The following is a 24527-nucleotide window of genomic DNA, read 5'->3' on the forward strand; positions in this document are numbered from 1 at the left end:
AATTGATTTCTTTGATTTTTTTCCACTTTGTTTTACTGCATTAATGTGTTGTAAGTACTGGATTGTACTTACTTAAAAAAAAAAAAATCTGCACTTATCCACTAAGGTATTCTTTGTTCTTTGAAGTTTATAAGGAAAACAACAGTACCCGTGGGATGATAAATGACAATTAACATTTGGCCTCCATATGAGAGAAACAGAAAGGGGTAGTTGGTCTGTGATTAATTTGAAATCAAATATCCAGTATAAATGAAACTATGGCTCTTTAACTGGTGGTAATTAAGAGTTAGTTGTGGTAATACAAGGCCAATTTGCTAGACCTTCAAGGTTTTTAGGTGAAGTTGTGAAAATGAACTGCCCAGGTTTTTTAGAGCATCTCCTCCTCCTTGCCTCTCTCCTCCACCCTTGCCTTTCGTCCCCCACCCCTCCCACTCCCTCTTCCTCTTTTTCTTCCTCTGCAAGTCAAATAAAATCCGTTTGTTACCTGAATCATTTTTTCAATTACTGGTTTAGAGTATCATCTTAAGTATTTCAGATTCTTAAATGTTTTTCTACACTACTTTTGGATCTGAGCAGTTTCTTGGAGTTATTTCATGCTAACCAAGAAACCAAAATTGATGTGTAATTCAGATGCAGTTTATTAATTTATAATAGGGGAAGTGAAGTGAAGTGAAGTCGCTCAGTCGTGTCCGACTCTTTGCGACCCCATGGACATCAGGCTTCTCTTCTCCATCCATGGGATTTTCTAGGCAAGAGTACTGGAGTGGGTTGCCATTTCTCCAGGGAACTTCCCAACCCAGGGATTGAACCCAGGTCTCCCACATTGTAGACGGACGCTTTACCATCTGAGCCACCAGGGAATAGGGGAAGGAAGGGTTAAATAATCTAATGTTCCCAAACCAGGGCTGTGGGATCAATATGTGTTGCAGGAGTTGGGGTGGGGGTTGTTGCAAATTAGTCATGGAATTGTTGCTTGGTAGCCATATGTAATTGCATAGTCTTGAGAGATGTGGAACAGCCTAAAGACCATCCTGCCCTTAAAGAATATCTATTGACCTTAATATTTAGATCTACAGATTTAGGGTCTTACCTCCTTGGAAAGTACTGAATAATGGCTGGCAGATTCTTGTTTTTGGACCTTTCTTTTTTTAAAAAAAGAAAAAAAACATTAAAAAAATATTTATGTCTCGGTGTTATGTTGCTTCAGTCGTGTCCGACTCTTTGCGACCCTATGGACTGTAGCCCACCAGGCTCCTCTGTCCATGGGATTCTCTAGGCAAGAATACTGGAGTGGGTTGCCATGCCCTACTCCAGGGGATCTTCCCAACCCAGGGATCAAACCCACACCTCTTAGGTCTCCTGCATTGACAGGCAGGTTCTTTACCATTAGCACCACCCGGGAAGCCCAGTACAACTTAATAGTTGGTTCTGTTTATCTCCAAGTCAGATTGGTTGGGCTGGAACATTTAAATCCCAGCTGAAGTACTTTTAGGGCATGTTCTTTTTATAAGCCAATCAACTAATAAGTTATTAGAAATACATGGTACTTGGTTAACTTTTTATAATTTTGTATAGTCTCTAATGTTTTATAGTAATAGGAGATGGGGTTAGGATGAATAAATCCCCCAGTTTTATATTGTAGTTCTCAAATCCTGTCCTGTTGTTCTTTTGTGAGCTCCAAGAAGTAAGTAAGTCTGGTAGTAAGTCTGGTATAATGGAAAGCACCCAGTACTAGGGGTTGGATCTCCTTTTGTGAGCTGTCTCTAGTTTTGTGATCTTGAAAAAGCCCTGTAGTTTGACTGGTTTTGGTTTATTTATGTTTTAAAAGATTTTGCTTCCTGACATACAATTTCTTTACCTACTGCTTTCCTCTACCTGATTTAAATATTTCCACAACTCTTACTTCCATGCCATTTTATACATACCCTCCTTTTGGTACACTGTATCCTGTGTTATTTGTTAACCTGTGTGTTTTCATGGACCTCAAGGACAGGAATTGCATTTGTATCCCATTTTTTTTAGAACATCTTGATTCATATTAGGAACTTGGTATTTCTGTGTTTGATTAAAGCCAACCTATTATATATATTTTTAATCATTGTTTTCTCATAAGGTAATCTTAACACCTCCTTAGTTTAGCAGTGGAAAGAATAAAATTAAAGAGAACTCTAAAATTTACTGTTAAGGTACCAAGGCTTCCCAGGTGCTAACAATACAGTCAAGACACACATGGCTCTTGCCTTCATGAATTTCAATCTAATGGTGGTGGGAGAAAAGCCAAGTTTTTAAGTATGTTTAAGTCTTAGATGAAAACTGACAAAAGTGTAGGTTACAAAGAAGTATTTAATGCAATTTAAAACAGATTACACAAATGTAATGATTTTTGAAAACAAAAAGGAAAAAATTTGAAAACAAAAAATAACATCAGATGACAATATAATTAGAAATTATATAATAAAAATATAATTCAAAGTTATAAAAACAAATTTAAAAAATCAACTTGGATCATGCAAAGTGGTAGGCACTGTACTATAAACATTTATTGAGCTACTGTCTTTAAAGCATTTTGCTAGGTGCTGATTATGAGGAGAAAAAGTATTTACAAACAGAAGTATAACAGTTGTATAAGGGAAGAATAAGTAGCCCAATCTGGTTGGAGTATAAAATATGTAAATGAGATGATAGATTGTAAGTCAGTTTGGGGCTGAGTTCACTGTTGTAAGAACTTCAGACACTATATTATAGAAAATGAAAAAAATGGTATGGTTTTGAGTAGAGGAGGCATATCATATCTGTTTTTTTGGAGGATAGAAATAAAAATATAGTTATAACAAAATTTGTAGAGGGCTTCCAAAGCAATGCTTGATGAAATTATATCACTCTAAATGTCTATATTAACAACAACAAAAAAATGTCTAGATTGATTAGGAAGGAAGAGTCACAATGATTCAAGCTAATATGAAAATAATCAGAAATAAGTCAAAATAAAGTGGAAGAAATACAAAAAATAAAAGTAAAACAAATGTTTATGTATTCTTCATTTAACCAATATTTGTTAGCAGCTACCTATTATGTGTAGGCAATAGGCTAGGCAATGTGTCTGTATAATGATGAACAGAAACGTTTGATTTTTTTTTACATGGAGCTTATGGTAATGTGGGAGACAAAACAATAGTAAGATTAATCCTAGTAATGAATAAAAATTGCTTTGTGATAAATGCTAAGAAAGAAAGCTATTATTTTCAAGCTGTTATAACAGGGAAATGGACCTAGTCAAGGAAGTCAGAGAAGCCTTCCCTGAAGAATTGATGTGTCAAATGAGATCTGAAGGATAAATAACAGTTAATTAGGTCAAGAACAAATACACGAATCCTACACAAATTCTTTCATAAAGCCGAGGAGAAAGTGTGCTTCCCAACTCATTTTAGGAGACCAGTATTACCCTAATTACAAAGACAGCACCAGAGAATTTGTTGTAACTATACTACAAAGCTACAGTAATCCAAACAGTATGGTATTGGCATAAACATAGACACATAGATCAGTGGAATAAAATAGAACATCCAGAAACGAACCTACACTTATATGGGCAATTAATCTACAACAGAGAAGGCAAGAATATACAATGAGGGAAGGACAGTCTCTTCAATAAATGGTATTGGGAAAGCTGAAAAACTACATGTAAAGACTTAAGCTGGATTGCTCTCTCACATGATGCACAAAAATGAATTCAAAAGAGATTTAAAACTTAAATGTAACACCTGAAACTATAAAACTTCCAGAAGAAATCATAGGCTGTACAGTCTTTGACATTGGTCATAGTAATATTTTTTTGGATATATATTTTCAGTCAAGGGAAATAAACCAAAAATAAACAGGGCTACAACAAACTAAAAGACTTCTGCACAGTAAAGGAAACTATCAATAAAACGAAAAGACCACCTATTGAATAGGAGAAGATATTTACAAATGGTTTATCCAAATATACAAAAAATTCATACCAGTCAACATCAAAAAAAGAAACAACCTATTATAAAATGGACAGGGGATCTGAATAGACATTTTCCAAAGAAGACATACAGATGATCAAGAGACACATGAAAAGATGTTCAGCATATTAACCGTAAGGGAAATGCAAATCTAAACCACAGAGAAGTATCACCTCACATGGCAGAAGGGCTATTATCAAAAAGACAGTAAATTACAGTTGTTGGTGAAGATGTGGAGAAAAGGGAAACTTTTGCACTGTTGGTGGAAATGTAAATTAGTGCAGCCACTGTGGAAAACAGTGTGAAGATTCCTTAAAAATAGAACAGCCATGTGGTCTAGCAGTTCTGCTCTTGGCTGTTTATCTGAAGGAAACAAAAACACTTAATTAGAAAAGATACATGCACTCCTATGTTCATAGTAGCTTTGTTTACAATAGCCAAGATACGGAAGCAACATAAGTGCTCACAACAGAGGGATGGATAAAGATGTGGTATCTATATACAATGGAATATTATTCAGTCATATAAGAATGAAATCTTGCTATTTGTGACAACATGAATGGCCGAGAGGCTGTGATTCTGAGTGAAATAGTCAGAGAAAGACAAAAACTCTATGATTTCTCTTAATATGTGGGATCTAAAAAATAGATGAACAAACATAAAACAGAAAAAAGGCTATAGATGTAGATAGAGTAAACAGGTGTTGCCAGAGAGGGGTTACAAAGGGAAAGAAATAGGTAAGGGAGATTAAGAAGTACAAACTTCCAGTTGCAGAATGAATGAGTCACTTGTATGAAATGTAGTGTGGGGAATATAGTCAGTAATTATGTAATATCTTTGCATGGACAGATGATAATTAGACTTAAGTTCAGTACATCCTGAACTGTATAAAGGTATGAAATTACTATGTTGTATAACATACTGTTTTAGGTTAATTGTATTTCGAAAACAAACTCAGAGAAAAAGAGATCAGGTATGTGATTACCAGGGGTGGGGAGTTGGGGGAGGGGTATTGGATGAAGGCAGTCAGAAGATACAAACTTCCAATTATAAGATAAATTAGTACTAGGAATGTAATGTACAACATGATAAACCATAAATAATGCTTCTATATGTTATATATGAAAGTTGTTAACAGAGTTAATCCTAAGAGTTTGCATCACAAGGAAAAAAATTTTTTTTCTGTTTTTTTAATTTTGTATCTATGAGATGGTAGATGTTCACTAAATTTATTGTGGTAATCATTTCATGATGTATATAAGTCATATCATTATGCTCTGTACTGTAAACTTAATATGGTATTGTATGTCAATTATATCTCAATAAAACTGAAAGAAAAAAGTCCTACCTGAGACATAATATGGAGTTTTTAATAACTATCATACTGATTTATTTAAAAAAAAAAAAAAGAAAATTTGTCCTAAACATATACATTGGCCCAAAAATGTAAAAATCTTTAATAAAATATCAGCAAACCAAATGCAGTAACATACAAAATGGATCATCTACTGTGATCAAGTGGGATATCTGAGAATGTGTCATTAGTTTAAAATTATAAGATGATATAATATACCATATTAATGGAATAAAGGATAAAACCACATGATCTTTTTAGTAGAGACTAAAAACATTTGACAAAATTCAGTGCCCATTACTGATGAAATAGTAAGTAATTTTTTCAGTCTGTCAAAGGATGTCTATAAAAAACCCACTATAGTTAGGGAGTGCGTTGTGTCTCAAATCAGGAACAAAGCAAGATGTCTGCTCTTAACATTGATTTAACATTGTACTAGGGATTCTAGCCTGTGCAGTAAAGCAAGGAAAAGAAGTGAAAGGCATTGAGATGCAAAAGAAAATGAAAATTGCCTTTATTCACGATGACTTGATCCCCTATTTAGAAAATCCTGACATTACTAACAATAAATGAGTTTAGCAAGGCCTCTAGATTTAAAATCAATATACAAAAATTATTTGTATCTCTGTATATTAGCAATGAGTATTCCAAAAATGAAATTAAGAAAACAGTTTACCCCTATTTCTATAGAGCTCAGGGGTGACTCCAGATTCTTGAAATCCTTTCCGATCAGCTTGATTTCCTAAGTATTAGTCGAGAGCAATGTACTGGGTGCCAGGCAGGCACCTGGTTAAGGCTGGGAGTGGTGGCAGATGGGCAGAGACGGAAGGGGTCACATTGTCCACAACTGGAAAGCACGGTGGTTCATTCTTCGGCAGAACACCCTGCTATACTACAAGTTCGAGGGGGGTCGGAAAGTGACCCCTCCCAAGGGCCGCATCCTTCTGGATGGCTGCACCATCACCTACCCCTGCTGGAGTATGAAAACCGACCGCTCCTCATTAAGCTGAAAACTCAAACATCCACGGAGTACTTCCTGGAGGCCTGTTCTCGAGAGGAGAGGGACGCCTGGGCCTTCGAGATAACAGGAGCCATCCACGTGGGGCAGTTGGAGAAGGTCCAACAGCTTCATCTGCTGAAGAACTCCTTCAAGCTGCCCCCTCACATCAGCTTGCATCGCATCGTGGACAAGATGCACGACAGTAGCTGCGGAATCCAGCCAAGCCCCAGCATGGAGCAGGGAAGCACGTACAAAAAGACCTTCATAGGCTCCTCCCTGGTGGACTGGCTCCTCTCCAGCAGCTTTGCAGCCAGCCATCTGGAGGCTGTGACGCTGGCCTCGGTGCTCATGGAGGAGACCTTCCTTCGGCCAGTAGGCACCTGAAGCATGGGAGCCATTCGCTCGGGGGATCTGTCTGAGCAGTTCCTGGATGACTCCACAGCCCTGTACACATTTGCTGAGAGCTGCAAGAAGAAGATAAGTCCCAAGGAAGAAGTCAGTCTCAGCATCATGGAGTTAAGTGGCACTGTGGTGAAACAAGGCTATCTGGCCAAGCAGGAAGAGAACCGGCCAGTGGGTGGGTTTTCTCTTCGTGGCTCCCTGGTGTCAGCTCTGTAGGATAATGGCGTTCCCATTGGGGTTAAAGGGAATGTCCAGGGAAATCTCTTCAAAGTGATTACTAAGGATGACATCCACTATTATATTCAGGCCAGCAGCAAGGCTGAGCGTTCAGAGTGGATTGAAGCTATCAAGAAGCTAACGTGACAAGGACCTGAGGGAATAGGACTGAGATTCCTTCCTCTTACCAGATGACACAGGATTTCCCAGACAATGGGAGTATGTTAAGATTTGTAACTTTTCATATTTTGTACTGCTTTGGAGTGAGATTGGTGGAGTTCCTTAAAGTTGGCAGTGGTGTTGTTGCCTTCCCCACCTTCATTTAACCTGTAAATGCTGAAGCAGCCCTGTCAGCACCTTGACTTTTGCCCATTATCACAACCAGCCATTCCTTGGGTACCAAAGTAGGTCTCCCTTGTCACACTAACTGGCCATGTAATACTGAACAAAACACTATAACCTCATGATGGAGCTCTCGGAAATGCTGTAAGCACCTCTTAACTCCTTTGGAATGAATAAAAATTGACACTTGTAAAAAAAAAAAAAAAAGAAAACAGTTTATTCACAGTAGTATCAAAAATAGTAAAATACTTAAGAGTAAGTTTAACATAGCATATATAAGACCTGTACACTGAAAACTACAGAACATTGCTAAGAAAAATTAAAGATCTGAAGAAATGGAGTAATATTTCATGTTTGGGATCTGAAAGGCCTAACATTGTTAAGATGGCAATCCTCTAAATATATTAATATCTATAGATTCATTATAATCCCTTTAAAATTCCAGCAGTCTTCTTTTTCTTTTGGTAAAAATTGATAAGCTAATTCTAAGGTTGATCAGGAAGGCAAAAGACCTACAACATTCAGGATAACTTTAAGAAGAACAGAATTTGAAGGCTGACTGCATCCCAAGGGCTTCTCTTGTGGTTCAGCTGGTAAAGAATCTGCCTGCAATGCTGGAGACCTGGGTTTGATCCCTGGGTTGGGAAGATCCCCTGGAGAAGGGAAAGGCTGCTCACTTCAGTATTCTGGCCTGGAGAATTCCATGGACTCTCTAGTCCATGGGGTCGCAAAGAGGTGGACATGACTGAGCAACTTTCACTTCACTGGATCCAAGATTTACTGTAAAGCTGTAAGTAATTCAGATAGTATAGTATTGACATGAGTAATAGATCAGTGGAACAGAATAGAAAATCTAGAAATAAATCCTTACAGCTTTGATAAATTGAGTTTGACAAAGATGCCAAAACAATTCAACGAGAAACGATAGTCTTGTCAACAAATGGTGCTGGTACAATTGGATATCCACATATATAAAAATAAACTTTTAATTCTTACCTCACATTGTATACAAAAATTAATTAAAAAGGATCGTGGGCTTAAGGGTAAGAATGGAAAGTCAGGTTTTGTAAAAGAAAACATAGAAGATCGTTCTTACCTTAAGATAGGCAAAGATTTCTTAGAAAAACGGCTATGAAAGAAAAAAATTTGATAAATTTGGCTTCATTGAAAATTAAAACCTTTCTTCAAAATCCCATTTTAAAAAAAGAAAAAGCAAGCCAGGACTGTGAGAAAATATTTTCAAATCGTACACTTACTAATATGTGGAGCATTTGTACCTGTGATACATAACTCCTACAACTCAGAAGACAGAAAACCCAGTTTAACCTGGGCAGAAGATTTGAATACGTATATCACTAAAGACAATAGCTGAAATGATTGGGCCTGTCCAAAGGTGCTCAATGTTACTAGCGAAGTATGAATTAAAACCACAGCGAGATACTATTATACACCTGTTTGCTGTGTTCAATCGCTCAGTTGTGTCCGACTCTTTGCAACCCTATGGATTGCAGCATGCCAGGCTTCCCTGTCCTTCACGATCATCCAGAGTTTGCTCAAAGTCATGTCCATTGAGTCAATGATGCCATCCAACCAGCTCATCCTCTGTCACCCCCTTCTCTTCTTACCCTCAATCTTTCCTAGCCTCAGGGTCTTTTTCAACAAGTCGGCTCTTCGCATCAGGTGGCCAAAGGATTAGAGCTTTAACATCAGTCCTTCCAATGAACATTCAGGACTGAATTCCTTTAGGATTGGCTGGTTTGATCTCCTTACTATCCCAGGGACTCTCAAGAGTCTTCTCCAGCACCGCAGTTCTAAAGCATCAATTCTTTGTCATTCAGCCTTCTTTATGGTCCACCTCTCACATCCATACATGACTATTGGGAAAACCATAGCTTTGACTATTGACCTTTGTTGGCAAAGTGGTATCTTTGCTTTTTAATATGCTGTTTACGTTTGCCATAACTTTTCTTCCAAGGAGCAAATGTCTTAATTTCATGGCTTCAGTCACCATCCACAGTGATTTTGGAGCCCAAGAAAATAAAGCCTGTCACTGTTTCCCCATCTATTTGCCATGAAGTGATGGGACTGGATGCCATGATCTTACTTTTTGAATGTTGATTTTAAAGCCAGCTTTTTCACCATCCTCTTTCACCTTCATCAAGGGGCTCTTTAGTTCCTCTTCACTTTCTGCCATTAGGTTGGTGTCATCTGTATATCTGAGGTTATTGATACTTCTGGCAATCTTGATTCCAGCTTGTGCTTCGTCCAACCCCACATTTCACATGATGTACTCTGCGTGTAAGTTAAATAAGCAGGGTGACAATATACAGCCTTGATGTACTCCTTTCCCAATATTGAATCAGTTCATTGTTCCACGTCTGGTTCTAACTGTTGCTTCCTGACCTGCATACAGGTTTCTCAGGAGTCAGGTAAGGTGGTCTGGTATTCCCACCTCTTTAAGAATTTTCCACAGTTTGTCGTGATTCACACAGTCAAGGGCTTTAGGATAGCCAGTGAAGCAGAAGTAGATGTTTTTCTGGAGTTCCCTTTCTTTTTCTGTGATCTGATGGTTCTTGGCGATTTGATCTCTGATTCCTCTGCCTTTTCTAAATCTAGCTTGTACATCTGGAAGTTCTTGGTTTAGGTACTGTCAAAGCCTAGCTTGATGAATTTTGAACATACTTTGCTAGCATGTGAAATGAGTGCAGTTGTGTGGTATTTTGAACATTCTTTGCCATTGCCCTTCTTTGGAATTGGAACGAAAACTGACCTTTTCCGGTCTTGTGGCCAAGGCTGAGTTTTGCAAATTTGCTGGCATGTTGAATGCAGCAGTTTAACAGCATCATCGTTTAGGATTTGAAATAGCTCACCTGGAATCCCATCACCTCCAGTAGCTTTGTTCATAGTAATGCTTACTAAGGCCCAGTTGGATGTCTGGCTCTAGGTGACTGATAACACCATCCTGGTTATCTGGGTCATTAAAACCTTTTCTGTACAGTTCTTCTGTGTATTCTTGCCAGCTCTTAATACCTTCTGCTTCTATTAGGTCCATACCGTTTCTGTCCTTTGTTGTGTCCATCTTTGCATGAAATGTTCCCTTGGACTCTATCATTTTCTTGAAGGGACCTCTAGTCTTTTCCATTCTATTGTGTTCCTCTATTTCTTTGCATTGTTCACTTCACCTGTTACAATGACTAAAATTAAAAAGACTAACCTTACCAGATGTTGGCCAGGACATGGAGGAACTAGAATTATCTTACACTGCTGGTGGGAATGGAAAGTGGAAATTAGTTTGATGGTTTCTTAAAAATTTAAATTCGTACTTCTCATATGACCCAACATTTCCATATAGTACCTATGCGAGAGAAATAAAAACATAGGAACGTATTCAAATATTCATAGCAATACTATTCCTAATTACTGAAAAACTAGAAAAAAGTCCAAATGTCTATCAACTTGTGAGTAGATAAATAAATGTATTATATCCATACAATGGAATATGACTCAGGGATAAAAATTGTTGATACCTGCTGCAACATGATGAACCTCAAAAATGTTATGTACGTAAGAGGGGCCAGACACAAAAGACTGTATTCTGTGATTCAGTTTACATGAAATTTCTGAAAAGGCAAATCTGTAGAAGTATAAAGCAGGTATGTGTTTGCCTGTTGCTGGGGATAGGAATACAGATTTATTGCCATTCTTATTTTCAGGTGATGGAAATGTTCTAAAATTTGAACGTGATAATGGTTGCACAACTCTCTAAATTTACCAGAAATCTACCAGGTTATTACTAAAACTACACCTAAAGATGAATGAGTTTTGCACAGTATTAATTATACCTCAGTATGGCTATTTTCTTAAATCACACTAATAGAAAAAACACAGGAGAGATCATAATGTAGTACACAATAAATTCATATATATTTCCAATGAAATTTGTCTTCTAAAAATTTTAATTAAGAGAATATATTAAATCTAAGATTATTTTCAGTGATGAAGCTCAACTTGGTCCCCCTCCCCCACCAAAAGAATAAAACAAGAATGGTCTCTATTACTACTTAACATACTGTCTGAGATATTTGTTAAGATTAGCAAAGCATTCTAATTACTATTATGTTTGCTTTTAAAATATTTTAAATTTTTCCTTCATTTTTCTAATTAATTTTGGAATATAAAAAAAATCAGTATTTGAAAATATGATTTTACACCTAGAAAATTTTAAATGGCTAATCATAAACACAGAGGTGATTTCAGCTGTATTTGTAACATTTTATTTCTTGAGTGGGAATGGTGGATACATGACCGATAAGACTCCTCATTAAAGATGACAGTTGACTATGTACATTAATCTCTATCTGGTTTCTTCTGAAACTCCTCTAAAATTATAATAAATAAAAAAATCAGCCCTCAAGAACTGAAAGAAATCTAAGTTTAAACTTCCTGTTTTAGAACACCTGTGTTTAGTGATTACTAGTGGGGAGAGGGAAGAAGAGAGGCACAATATGGTAGTAGGGAATTAAGAGGTGCAAACAATTATCTATAAAATAAGCTGCAAGAATATATTGTACAACTCAAAGAATATAGCAAATATTTTAAAATAACTATAAATGGAGTATAGCCTTTAAAAATTGTGAATCATTATATTGTATATCTGTAACTTATATAATATTATACATCAACTATTGTTCAGTTTAAAAGTTAAGGGAAGAAAGTCCCTGTATTTAATTTCTGAAAGACTCAGGAATTGGATGCACCAGGTCTATCTGCAGGTGTAAGGTATTATAGAACTGAAAGTAGAATTGCTTGAGCATATGTATTAGGAGCAATAGACCTATCCTCAGATCCTCCTCATTCTCCACAACCTCATAGCCACCCTTATCTTCCATTGACAGAAGATTGAAGTTTGCTTTATGGAGAGACTGAACCAGAGAAGTTCCAGATTCCGGAATACCATACACAAATGAAAATGAGGTGAAATAATGGACTAGTAAAGGAGATCAAGTAAAAGGCTGGTGGCCAGGTTTATAATCTCTACACAGAAGACTGGAATTTCTTTTTGCACCAGCTGACTGAAAAGGCTTAAAGATATTGGAAGAGAAATGTCTGGCTACCCTCTACAGTGAGGCCACTGTTCAACAAGAGCCTCCCTTGCCCCCGCTCCACTACGCACTGAATGGGTATTCAGCATGATAGTACCTTGCTCTTAAGTGTGAATGGATAATTGAAAATGCTCAAATATCTGAGACCTAAAAAAAGATGGAAAGAGATTTTAAAAAGTGATCAGGAATTTTAAGAATACTATTTTTAAAGATACAATTAATATATTTATAGTACTGGATACTATTTTTTTTTGAGTCTGTAAATGAAAAAGAGCACCAGAAAATAAAAGTAACAAAAATAAATTCAGGAGAAAAGTTGGAAGATAAACTTGAGGCCATTTCCCAGAAAAATAGTATGAAAGAATAGGGAAAAAGAATATTAAAAAATGAGTACAGTTCATGCAGGAAGCCTAACATCCAACTAGTATGTGTTCCAGGAGAAAGAAATACAAGGAGGAGAAGTAATTATCAAATAATATTTTAAAACTTCCCAGGACTGAAATAAACACATTTATAGGTCAAAAGGATCTTTTGAGTAATCAGCATTATTATGAAATTTCAGAACTAAATTTAGAGAAATTCAATTCAGTCTGCTTCCTGTGTTTCTCTTGTGAGTCTCCCTTATTCACGCAAAACGCCACTTCTGGTCACCAAATGTATGCAAGTTTTTTCCCCACACCAGGCAATTCTCTGTGACACCAGCTGGGTGTCCTGCAATTCAACCCAGCTGTGACACTGTGTGCCTGGAAATAGTGTCAGCTCCTACAGGTAAAGGTCCTGGTCCCACAGGATGGCTCCTGTCCCACTTGGGATGCCAACTGCAAGAAGTAGGTCCTAGGTTACCTCCAACTTCTGTCCAGTTTGGCTACAAGTCAGGGGTTCCCGTAACCTTCTCTTCTGGTTTGATAAATTTCCTAGGGTGGTTCACACAACTCAGGGAAACACTTCCTCAAACAACTATCAGTTTATTAAATAATATGATAAAGGGTACAGATGAATAGCTAGATGAAGGGATACTTAGGGTGAGGTCTGGGAGAGTCCTGAGCATAGGAGCTTCTGTCCCTGTGGAGTTTGGGGTATGTTACCCTACTGGTGTGTATGTTCGCTAACCTGGAAGCTCTCTGAACTCTATACAGACTATTGAGGTTTTTATGGAGGCTTCATCTAGTTGACATGACATTAGCATGGTAGTAGTATAATCTTTGTATCTGAGGTTATTGATATTTATCCTGGCAATCTTGATTCCAGCTTGTGATTCTTCCAGCCCAGCATTTTGCATGATATACTTTGCATATAAGTTAAATAAGCAAGGTGACAATATACGGCCTGATATACTCCTTTCCCAATTTTAAACCAGTCCATTGTTCCATGTCCAGTTCTAACTGTTGCTTCTTGACCTGCATACAGGTTTTTCAGGAGACAGATAATGTGGTTTGTTATTCTCATCTCTTTAAGAATTTTCCACAGTTCATTGTGATCCACACAGTCAAAGGCTTTTGTGTAGTCAATGAAGCAGAAGTAGATGTTTTTCTGGAATTCCCTGATTTCTCTATGATCCAATAAATGTTGGCAATTTGAACTCTGGTTCCTCTGCCTTTTCTAAATGCAGCTTGTACATCTGTGAATTCTTGGTCCATATACTGGTGTAGCCTAGGCTGGATGATTTTGAGCATAACCGTGCTAGCATGTGAGATGAGCGCAGTTGTACAGTACTTTGTATGTTCTTTGGCACTGCCCTTCTTTGGGACTGGAATGCAAATGACCTTTTCCAGCACTTGGCCACTGCTGAGTTTTCCAAATTTGCTGGCATATTGAGTACAGCCTTTAATAGCATCATCTTTTAGGATTGGAAATAGCTCAGCTGGAATTCCATCACCTCCACTAGCTTTGTTTGTAGTAATGTTTCCTGAGGCCCACTTGGCTTCACATTCCAGGATGTCAGACTCTAGGTAAGTGACCACACCATCATGGTTATCTGGGTCATTATGACCTTTTTTGTATAGTTCTTCTGTGTATTCTTGCCATCTCTTCTTAATCTCTTCTGTTTCTGTTAGGTCCTTGCCATTTCTGTCCTTTATTGTGCCCATGTTTGCATGAAATGTTCCCTTGGTATCTCCAATTTTCCTGAAGAGATCTCTAGTCTTTCCCATTATATTGTTTCCCTCTATTTCTTTGCATTGTTCACTTAAGAAGGTTTTCTTATCTCTCCTTGCTATTCTTTGGAACTCTGCATTCAGTTGGGTGTATCTTTCCCTTTCTTGTTTGCCTTTTTGCTTCTCTTCTTTTCTCAGCTATTTGAAAGGCCTCCTTAAACAACCACTTTGCCTTGTTGCATTTCTTTTTCTTGGGATGTTTTTGATCACCACCTCCTGTACAGTGTTACGAACCTTCACCCATAGTTCTTCACGCAGTCTATCTATCAGATCTAATTGCTTGAATTGATTTGTCACTTCCACTGTATAATCATAAGGGATTTGATTTAGGTCATATCTGAATGGCCTGGTGATTTTCCCTAGTTTCTTCAATTTAAGTCTGAATTTGGCAATAAGGAGCTCATGATCATCCTACAGTCAGCTCCAGGTCTTGTTTTTGCTGAGTATTTAGAGCTTCTTCATGTTTGACTGCAAAGAATATGATCAGTCTGATTTTGATATTGACTCTCTGGTGATGTTTATGTGTAGAGTCGTCTCTTGTGTTGTTGGAAAAGGGTGTTTGCTATGACCAGTGTATTCTGTTGGCAAAACTCTATTAGCCTTGGCACTGGTTCGTTTTGTACTTCAAGGCCAAACTTGCCTTGTTACTCCCCTAAGTATCTCTTGACTTCCTACTTTGGCATTCCAATCCCCTATGATAAAAAGGACATCTTTTTATTGTATGTCTTCATAGAACCATTTAACTTCGTATCTTCGGCATAAGTGCTTGGGGTATAGACTTATTGTCTGTGTGATGTTGAACAGTTTGCCTTGGAAACACACCAAGATCATTCTATTGTTTTGGAGATTGCACCTAAGTACCGCATTTTGGACTCTTTGGTTGACAGTGAGGGCTATTCCATTCTTTCTATGGGATTCTTGCTCACAGTAGTAGATATAATGGTCATCTGAATTAAATTTGCCCATTCCTGTCCGTTTTAGTTCACTGATTCCTAAAATGTTGATGTTCACTCTTTCCATCTCTTTTATTTAGTTTTTGTCATGCTATCTTGTTAAGTAATTTTATTTATTTATTTTTGACTGTGCTGGTTCTTTGTTGCTGCAGGGGCTTTTCTCCTAAGTTGCAGTGAGCAGGGGCTACTCTGTAGTGGTGACGTGCAGGCTTCTTGTTACGATGGCTTCTCTTGTGGAGCACGGGCTCTAGGAGGGCACATGGGCTCAGTAGTTGTGGCTCCTGGGCTCTAGAGCACAGGCTTAATAGTTGTGATGCACAGGCTCAGTTGCCCGGCGGCATGTGGGATCTTCCTGGACCAGGAATCAAACCCTGGTCTCCTGCATTGGCAGGTGGCTTCTTTACCACTGAGCCACCAGGGAAGCCTTCATATACTTAATTTCCCCTTTTGCTACAGCTCATGTCCTTTCTTTGCAAATGTTTATACACCCTTCCAAGTCTTGGGTTGGGTATTATCTTCTTTTAGAAATCTTTCTTTGCCTTCTTAAATCTGAGTTAGGTGTCCTTTACACATATTCCTATTATGCTGTACTTGCCTAGTAATTGTTGTTTTGTTGTTCATCATCTATTGTAAACCAGATGACTTCCCTCTTTGTGCCTGACTACTATACAGTAGTATAGAATCAGTGGCAATAAAGCTAACGTTTCAGCACACTGAGAGAGTTGTGTAGCAGGGTTCACTTGTCTTTTATTCCTTGGTAAATATGGAGTCCAGCGGTAGTTCATCAGTATTTGAGTGCTTTAGTTCCTCTGCCTAGAAGTAGGAACTACATTGGTCAGGTGGTTCTGAGCTTTGATGACGGTACACTGCTCTTTGGGGTACAAACAATTCAGTGGGCTAAATATAGCTGTACCTCGGTTTGGCAGAAAATTTCCAGACCACTGCTGTAGAAGCTAGTGCAAGGCATCTAGTTTCCTCCTATGATTGTTTCCTGGGCTGTGAGGTTGTGGTCCTGGGTTGTGGCCGAGAGGGACATTCACTCACAGCTCCCAAGGTTTAGTCCCAATGAACCTTTCAGAGGCTTGCGGATCTCTTCCTACATTGATTAGGAATACATTTTGTACTGTATCATGAGGGGCAGGATGTGTAGTGGTTATTAGGGAGAATGAACGTGTTAGTCTCAGTGCCTCGCTTTTCCTCATCTGTAAAGTGAAGATAATAAAGCCCCCTGTCTCACAGGACAGTTGTGAGGACTAAGTGAATTAAATTAATATAAGTTTATGTAATAGGGGCTTCCCAAGGGGCGCTAGTGGTAAAGAACCCACCTGCCAATACAGGAGACATAAGAGATATGGTTTTGAAGTTTATGTAAAGTGCTTAGAATAGTGCCTGGCAAATGTCGCTTCTTCATGTACATACTATAGAATGTGTAGGATCAGGCTGGCAGATCCTCAAACAAAAGCATGGCGTAAGTGTTTTGTATTCTTCCTCAGCACAATCACATATGAAAGTAGTGACTTTCTAATCTGACTCAAGAACAGTGGGCATCAATTACTTTTTTTTGGACCATGAAACATGTGGTTTTGGAGCCCAAGAAAATAGTCTGTCACTGTTTCTATTTTTCCCCATCTGTTTGCCATGAAGTGATGGTATCGGATGCCATTATCTTAGTTCTTTGAATGTTGAATTTTAAGCCAGCTTTTTCACTCCCCTCTTTCACCCTCATCAAGAGGCTCTTTAGTTTTCTTCGCTTTCTGGCATTGGGGTAATGTCATCTGCATATCTGAGGTTATTGATATTTCTCCCAGGGTGCTGCAGTCCATGGAGTCGCAAAGAGTTGGATATGACTGAGCGACTGAACATCAACAATGAAGCATGTGGGATCTTAGCTTCCCAACCAGGAATCGAACCCACATCCCCTGCATTGGAAGCGAAGTCTAAACCACTAGACCACCAAGGAAGTCCTGGTCATCAATTTCTTAATGACTTTTGTCCTCTTCTTTTTGTTGTTCAGTCACTGAGTTGTGTCTGACTCTTTGCACCCCGTGGATTGCAGCATGCTAGACTTCCCTGTCCTTCACCTTTTCCTGGAGTTTGCTCAAACTCATGTCATTGAGTTGATGATGCCATCCAACCATCTTATCCTCTGACACCCCCTTCTGCTCTTGCCCTCAAATCTCTTCTAGCTTCAGGGTCTTTTCCATTGTGTCAGCTTTTTACCTCAGGTGGCCAAAATATTGGAGTTTCAGCTTCAGCATCAGTCCTTCCAATGAATACTCAGGGTTGATTTTCTTTTGGATTGACTAGTTTGATCTTGCAGTCTGATCTTGCAGTCCAAGGGACTTGCAAGAGTCCTTTCCAGCACCACAATTTGAAAACATCAGTCCTTCGGTGCTTAGCCTTCTATATGGTCCAACTCTCACACCCATACAAGGCTACTGGAAAAACCATAGCTTTGACTATATGGGCCTTTGTCTGCAAAGTGATGTCTCTGCTTTTTAATATGCTGTCTAGGTTTGTTACAGCTTTTCTTTCAAGCATCTTTTATTTTGTGGCTGCAGTCACTGTCCGCAGTGATTTTGGAGCCAAGAAGATAAAATCTGACACTGTTCCCACTTTTTCCCCATCTGTTTGCCATGAAGTGATGGGACCAGATGCCATGATCTTAGTTTTTTGAATGTTGAGTTTTAAGCCAGCCTTTTCACTCTCCTCTTTCACTTTCATCAAGAGGCTCTTTAGTTCCTCTTTGCTTTCTGCCATTAGAGTGGTATCAATTGCATATCTGAGATTATTGATATTTCTCCTGTCAGTCTTGCTTCCAGCTTGTGAATTACCCAGCCTGGCATTTTGCGTGGTGTACTCTGCATAGAAGTTAAACGAGCAGGGTGACAGTATGCAGCCTTGTTGTACTCCTTTCCCAATTTTGAGCCAGTTTGTTGTTCCATGCCAGTTCTAACTGTTGCTTCTTGACCTGCGTACAGTTTCTCAGGAGACAGGCAAGGTGGTCTGGTATTCCCATCTCTTTAAGAACTTTCCAGTTTGTGTGATCCACATAGTCACAGGCTTTTGTGTAGTTAATGAAGCAGACGTAGATGTTTTTCTGGAAGTTGCTTGCTTTCTCTGTGATCCAGCAGATGCTGGCAATTTGACCTCTGGTTCCTCTGCCATATAAATCCAGCTTGTACATCTGCAAGTTCTTGGTTTACTGTTGAAGCCTAGGTTGAAGAATTTTGAGCATAACCTTCCTAGCATGTGAAATGAACTGTGCAGTAGTTTGAACATTCTTTGTCATATCGCTTCTTTGGGATTGGAATGAAAACTGACTTTTTCCAGTCCTGTGGCTAATGCTGAATTTTTCAAATTTGCAGGCACATTAAATGCAGCACTTTCACAGCATCATATTTTAGGATTTGAAATAGCTCAGCTGGAATTCCATCACCTCCACTAGCTTTGTTTGTAGTAATGCTCCCTAAGGCCTACTTGACTTCACAATCCAGCATATCTGCTGTAGGTGAGGGACCACACCATCATGGTTATCTAGGTCATTATGACCTTTTTTGTATAGTTCTTCTGTGTATTCTTGCCACCTCTTCTTAATCTCTTCTGTTTCTGTTAGGTCCTTGCCATTTCTGTCCTTTATTGTGCCCATCTTTGCATGAAATGTTCCCTTGGTATCTCTAATTTTCTTGAAGAGATCTCTAGTCTTTCCCATTCTATTATTTTCTTCTGTTTCTTTGCATTGGTCACTTAAGGCTTTCTTATCTCTCCTTACTATTCTCTGAAACTCTGCATTCATTTCAGTATATTTTTCCCTTTCTCTTTGCCTTTCAATTCTCTTCTTTTTCAGCTATTTGTAAGGCCTCCTCAGACAGCCACTTTGCCTTGTTGCATTTCTTCTTTCTTGGGGATGTTTTTGATCACCAACTTCTGTACAGTGTTATGAACCTCCATCCATAGTTCTCCAGGAGGAGAACTATCTCCAGCTCTCATCCCTTAAATCGATTTGTCATTTCCACTATATAACCATAAGGGATTTGATTTAGGTCGTACCTGCATGGCCTTGTGGTTTTCCCTACTTTCTTCAATTTAAGCCTGAATTTGGCAATAAGGAGCCCATGATCTGAGGTACAGTCAGCTCCAGATCTTGTTTTTGCTGACTGTATAGAGCTTCTCCATCTTTGGCTGCAAAGAATATGATCCATCTGATTTTGATATTGACTGTCTGATGATGTTCATGTGTAGAGTCATCTCTTGTGTTGTTGGAAAAGGGTATTCTCTCTGACCAGTGTATTCTCTTGGCAAAACTCTGTTAGCCTTTGCCCTGCTTCATTTTGTACTCCAAAGCTGAACTTACCTGTTACTTCAAGTATCTCTTGACTTTCTGCTTTTGCATTCCAATCCCTTGTAATGAAAAGGACATCTTTTTTTGGTGTTGGTTCTAGAAGGTCTTGTAGTTCTTCATGGGACCATTCAACTTCAGCTGCTTTGGCATCAGTGGTTGGGGCATGGACTTGGATTACTGTGATGTTGAATGGTTGCCTTGGAAACAAACCGAGATCACTCTGTCATTTTTGAAATTGAACCCAAGTACTGCATTTCTCTTGTTGACTGTGAAGGCTATTCCATTTCTTCTAAAGGATTCTTGCCCACAGTAGTGGATACAATGGTTATCTGAATTAAGTTTATCCTTCCCATCCATTTTAGTGCACTGATTCCTAAGGTATCAATGTTCACTATCTCTTGCTTGACCATGGCCAATTTACCTTGATTTGTGGACCTGACTTTCCAGCTTCCTATGCAGTATCATTCTTTATAGCATTGGACTTTCCTCTCAGCACCAGACACATCCACAACTTGAGTGTCATTTCCACTTTGGCCCAGCCTCTTCATTCTTTCTGGAGCTATTTCTCCATTCTTCCCCAGTAGCATTTTGGACACCTTCTGACCTGGGCAGCTCATCTTCCAGTGTCATATATTTCTGCCTTTTCATACTGTTCATGGGATTCTCGAGGTAAGAATACTGAAGTGGTTTGCCTTTCTTTTCTCCAGTGGACCATGTTTTGTCAGAGCTCTCCACCATGACCCATCTGTCTTGAGTACTGCATGGCATGGCTCATAGACTCATTGAGTTCCACATGGCTATAATCCATATGATCATTTTGGTTAGCTTTCTGTGATTGTGGTTTTCATTCTGGAGACTGTAGGATTATAGTCTTGCTTCTTCTATCTTTTCTCTGATGGATGAGGATAAGAGGCTTGTGTAAGCTTCCTGATGGGAGGAACTGGCTGTGGGGAAAACTGAGTCTTGCTCTGGTGGGCAGGGCCATGCTCAGTAAATCTTTAATCCAAATCTAATTTGTCCTCCTAGGAAAGAAAAAGTGGTGAGGGAGGTTCAGGGAACATTTTCCTGAGGAACACTCAAAGATTCAGCTTTATTATCTGTTTTCTCTTCTGCGCTGTGCACACTCTGAAGATGGAGCCATGCTTTGACCTCTTTATTGCTCTATGCTGAGCTCAAGTAGAGTGTCTGGCATAGAGAAGAAGCGTGTCGTGTGTTTGTTGACTAAGAGAATGAATGAAAGTGTTTCCATTGTTAAGTAAGGTTTTCATAATTCGATATTTACCTCTAGTTAATGCTAATTCTGATTCTATAACATTGTAGGTGAAAGTCTAGAAAGCAATAAAATAGAAAAATTAATTTGGCTCTAAAGTTAAGGCACTTTAAGCATCTTTAGTTAGAATAGTACTGATGCAGATATCCACAAGACCTACGTCTGGTAGAATACAATACAATATTTTTACTTTTAAAATTTTTATTTCTGAGTTCAAATGTAGCACAAGATCATTGTTATTCCCATGAATATTATGCGTATTTCAAAAATTAGTGTTTTTTCTAGAGGGCTGTTTTTGCCCATGAAATGTCTAATTTTCAAAATTTGATTCCTTCTTAGATTTCACTTTGTTGCATTTAGAGTTTTAAACCTTTTTTATTTTTTGGTAAAATATACAGTTTGTAGTTAATTGGATAGAAATATAGGATTCACTTAAGAAATTGTTTGGCTGCATCTATTCAGTTAAACAGAACTAAAGATCAATATTGACTCAATATCTAAAATAGAGAAACATCAAATTATTCTAAACTTTTATTTTTATAATAATTTTAATGGTTAAATATCTAAAAAATTTAATCAGGAACTAGCATATATGAATGTTGATTGAGCATAAAATTAAAATTAATCTTTTAAAAATAGTTTTACTTATTTTTTAAAAATTTTTATTTTGTATTGGGGTGTAGCCAGTTCACAAACAATGTTGTGACAGTTTCAGGTGAACAGCAGAAGGACTCAGCCATACATATGCATGTATCTCTTCTCCCCTAAACTCCCCTCCCATCCAGGTGGCCAAATAACATTGAGCAGAGTTCCAAGTGCTGTACAGTAGGTCCTTGTTGGTTACCTATTTTAAATATAGCAGCGTGTATATGTCCATCCCAAACTCCCTAACTATCCCTTCTTCCCATCCTTTGCCCCTGCCCCTCTGCAATCATAAGTTCATTCTCTAAGTCTGTGAGTCTCCTTCTGTTGTGTACGTTCATTTGTATCATTTCTTTTTAGATTCCATAATATTTCTCCTCCTCTGTCTGACTTATTTCCCTCAGTATGGCACTGTCTAGGTTCATCCACATTGCTTCACATGGCATTATTCCCTTCTTTTTAATGGTTGAGTAATATTCCATTCTGTATATGTACCACATCTTCTTTATCCAGTCCTCTGAAACAATTTTCCTTATTAATACTAATGAAATAAAACTGTTAGGCAAACCAGGATTTTGAAACACAAAAGATAATTTACAAATTTGCTTGTGAGTCATCATATACAGCAAAGTTATCATGACTTTCAGATCCTGAGTCTTTCCTGCAAAACCGTTTTTTATGTGTTAATAAAACAAAACATGTTCAGTAAATATGAATATACAGGTTTCCCCCATTATCCAAAAGTAGAGCATTCCTATGAAACTTTTTGTAAGCCAAAGTAGCATAAAGTGATGAAGTGATTATCTTAGGACATATCCTGCCAGCAGATGCATAAAATACACTGAGATACAGCACAGATGCTCACAGACACAGTTCAAAGCTGTGGGGGCTTGATGCTGAGACGCCGAGTATAGTTCCTGGTGAAGGAGCTTGAACGATGATGAACATTGAGACCACAGGTCTCCACTTGTCAGCAAGGCCCGTTGTACAATAGAAAGTCAAGAATGAGCAACCTATGGCCCGGGGTGGGGAGACATCCTCAAGGGGCCCCCAGTGTGACTGAATTCACAACATATTGACCATATACTCAGACAGAGTTGGTCAACTTGGGTAAGCAGTTTCAGCAAAAGAAGGGGAACCCTTGGCAGCGTGGCTTTTGCAACTCTGGGATGCAGGGGTGGATGGTATCATTTGTTCTGGGGTTGAGACAGAGCAGTTAGCATCTATAACTACTCACCCCTTGTTGGGACAAAGATTGCAGAGTGCTTATGCATCTAACCAAACACACCCTGATAGAATGGATTAACACTGCCATCCACACCATGTGGGCGAACATGGGAGAGCTCCCAGATATTGACTCAAGTGATGAGAGAACTGGGCATGAAGCAGTTGATGTTTAACCTAAATACCTGAGGCTCAGATTACAAGCATTTCATAGGTAGCACGTGAGATGCTATTTTGAACAATGCCCTGCTCACCTCTTTTGGATATCTGTATTCTGCACCCTATGTGGGGCGCCACATCTATGAGGCCACCTTGATGGTGGCTACCTTGGGAGAAATAGAGGATGGTGGCCAGCTAAAGGTTTTAGGAGTGTGAAGATCCAGAAGGGGGACCAATCTGGTAAAGACCCTGTCCAGGTGATGTAAATGCAGATGTGGGCCGATTTACTGGCAGTGGGAATTGACAGAAATAAAATTGATAAACAGCCCAATGCTGTACTCCTAGAGGGGCTTCCCAGGTGGTGCTAGTGGTAAAGAACCTGCCTGCAGGAGACATAAGAGACACAGGTCCGATCCCTGAGTCAGGAAGACCACCTGGAGGAGAGCATGGCAACCCAGTCCAGTATTCTTGCCTGGAGAATCCCATGGACAGAGGAGCCTGGTGGGCTACAGTCCATAGGGTTGCAAAGAATTGGACATGACTGAATTGACTTAGCACGTACTTCTAGAGTTATGGAAGCAACTGAGAACCGAGCAGAAGTTTACCAAATGGGAGACGCATACACAGCAAGAGATACGGCAGTTCAGTTAAAATATTTTATGGTGCCCAAGGGTGCTCCTTCAGATGGCCTTTTCCACCTTGAATAGGGCTCAGGCCAACATGCCTGCCCACAGTGCCCAAGAGGGGACGGGAGGCCCCACGTGGAACTTGCTATTCACTTGTCACTGGCAAATATACAGAGTAATGGCCCTGGTTGACACCGGTGCCAAATGCAGGCTTATTTATGGCGAGCCAGAAGAGTTTCCGATCATAGGGCACACACTGATGGCTGTGGCGGCCAAATGGTTAAGGTAAAAGCTGTGTCCTTACCTTTAGAAATTGGGTGACTCCCTGTGCAGGTGTATACTGTGTATGTGTCCCTGATCCTAGAATATATTTTGGGGATAGATGTTCTGCAAGTCTTAATGTTACAGACCTCTGTGGGGGACTTTCATCTCTGAATGCCTGTGGTGAAGGCTGTTGTGAAGAGCTATACAAAGCATCCCCCACAGTTACTGCCAGCGCCTTGGAGGGTGACAGCTGAGAGACAGTATCACCTACCAGGTGGCTGTGAAGAAACGGGCGCCACCATTGCCGAGCTGGCAAAAGTGGACATTGTACAACCCGCCTAGAGTCCAGTCCATTTAACTCCCCCGTGTGGCCTGTTCGGAAGCCTGATGCTCATGGGGGATGACTGTGGATCACAGAGAACTAAGTGACGCGGTGCCACCTATGCATGCCCGTTGACACTTACCACCGTGTAGTGGACTCAGCTAATA

The 24527-nt window shown here is 39.1% G+C and overlaps 1 protein-coding gene and 1 pseudogene across 10 annotated transcripts in view; both read left to right on the forward strand.

Annotated features, from left to right (window-relative positions):
* The window catches only part of PHTF1 (putative homeodomain transcription factor 1), an 82475-nt gene that overhangs the window by 732 nt on the left and 57216 nt on the right, over nucleotides 1-24527 (forward strand). The window lies entirely within an intron of this gene.
* Nucleotides 4-7515, forward strand: LOC133243939 (pleckstrin-2-like; annotated as a pseudogene).

This window comes from Bos javanicus, chromosome 3 (assembly GCF_032452875.1).
Source record: "Bos javanicus breed banteng chromosome 3, ARS-OSU_banteng_1.0, whole genome shotgun sequence".
NCBI classification, from domain to species: domain Eukaryota; kingdom Metazoa; phylum Chordata; class Mammalia; order Artiodactyla; family Bovidae; genus Bos; species Bos javanicus.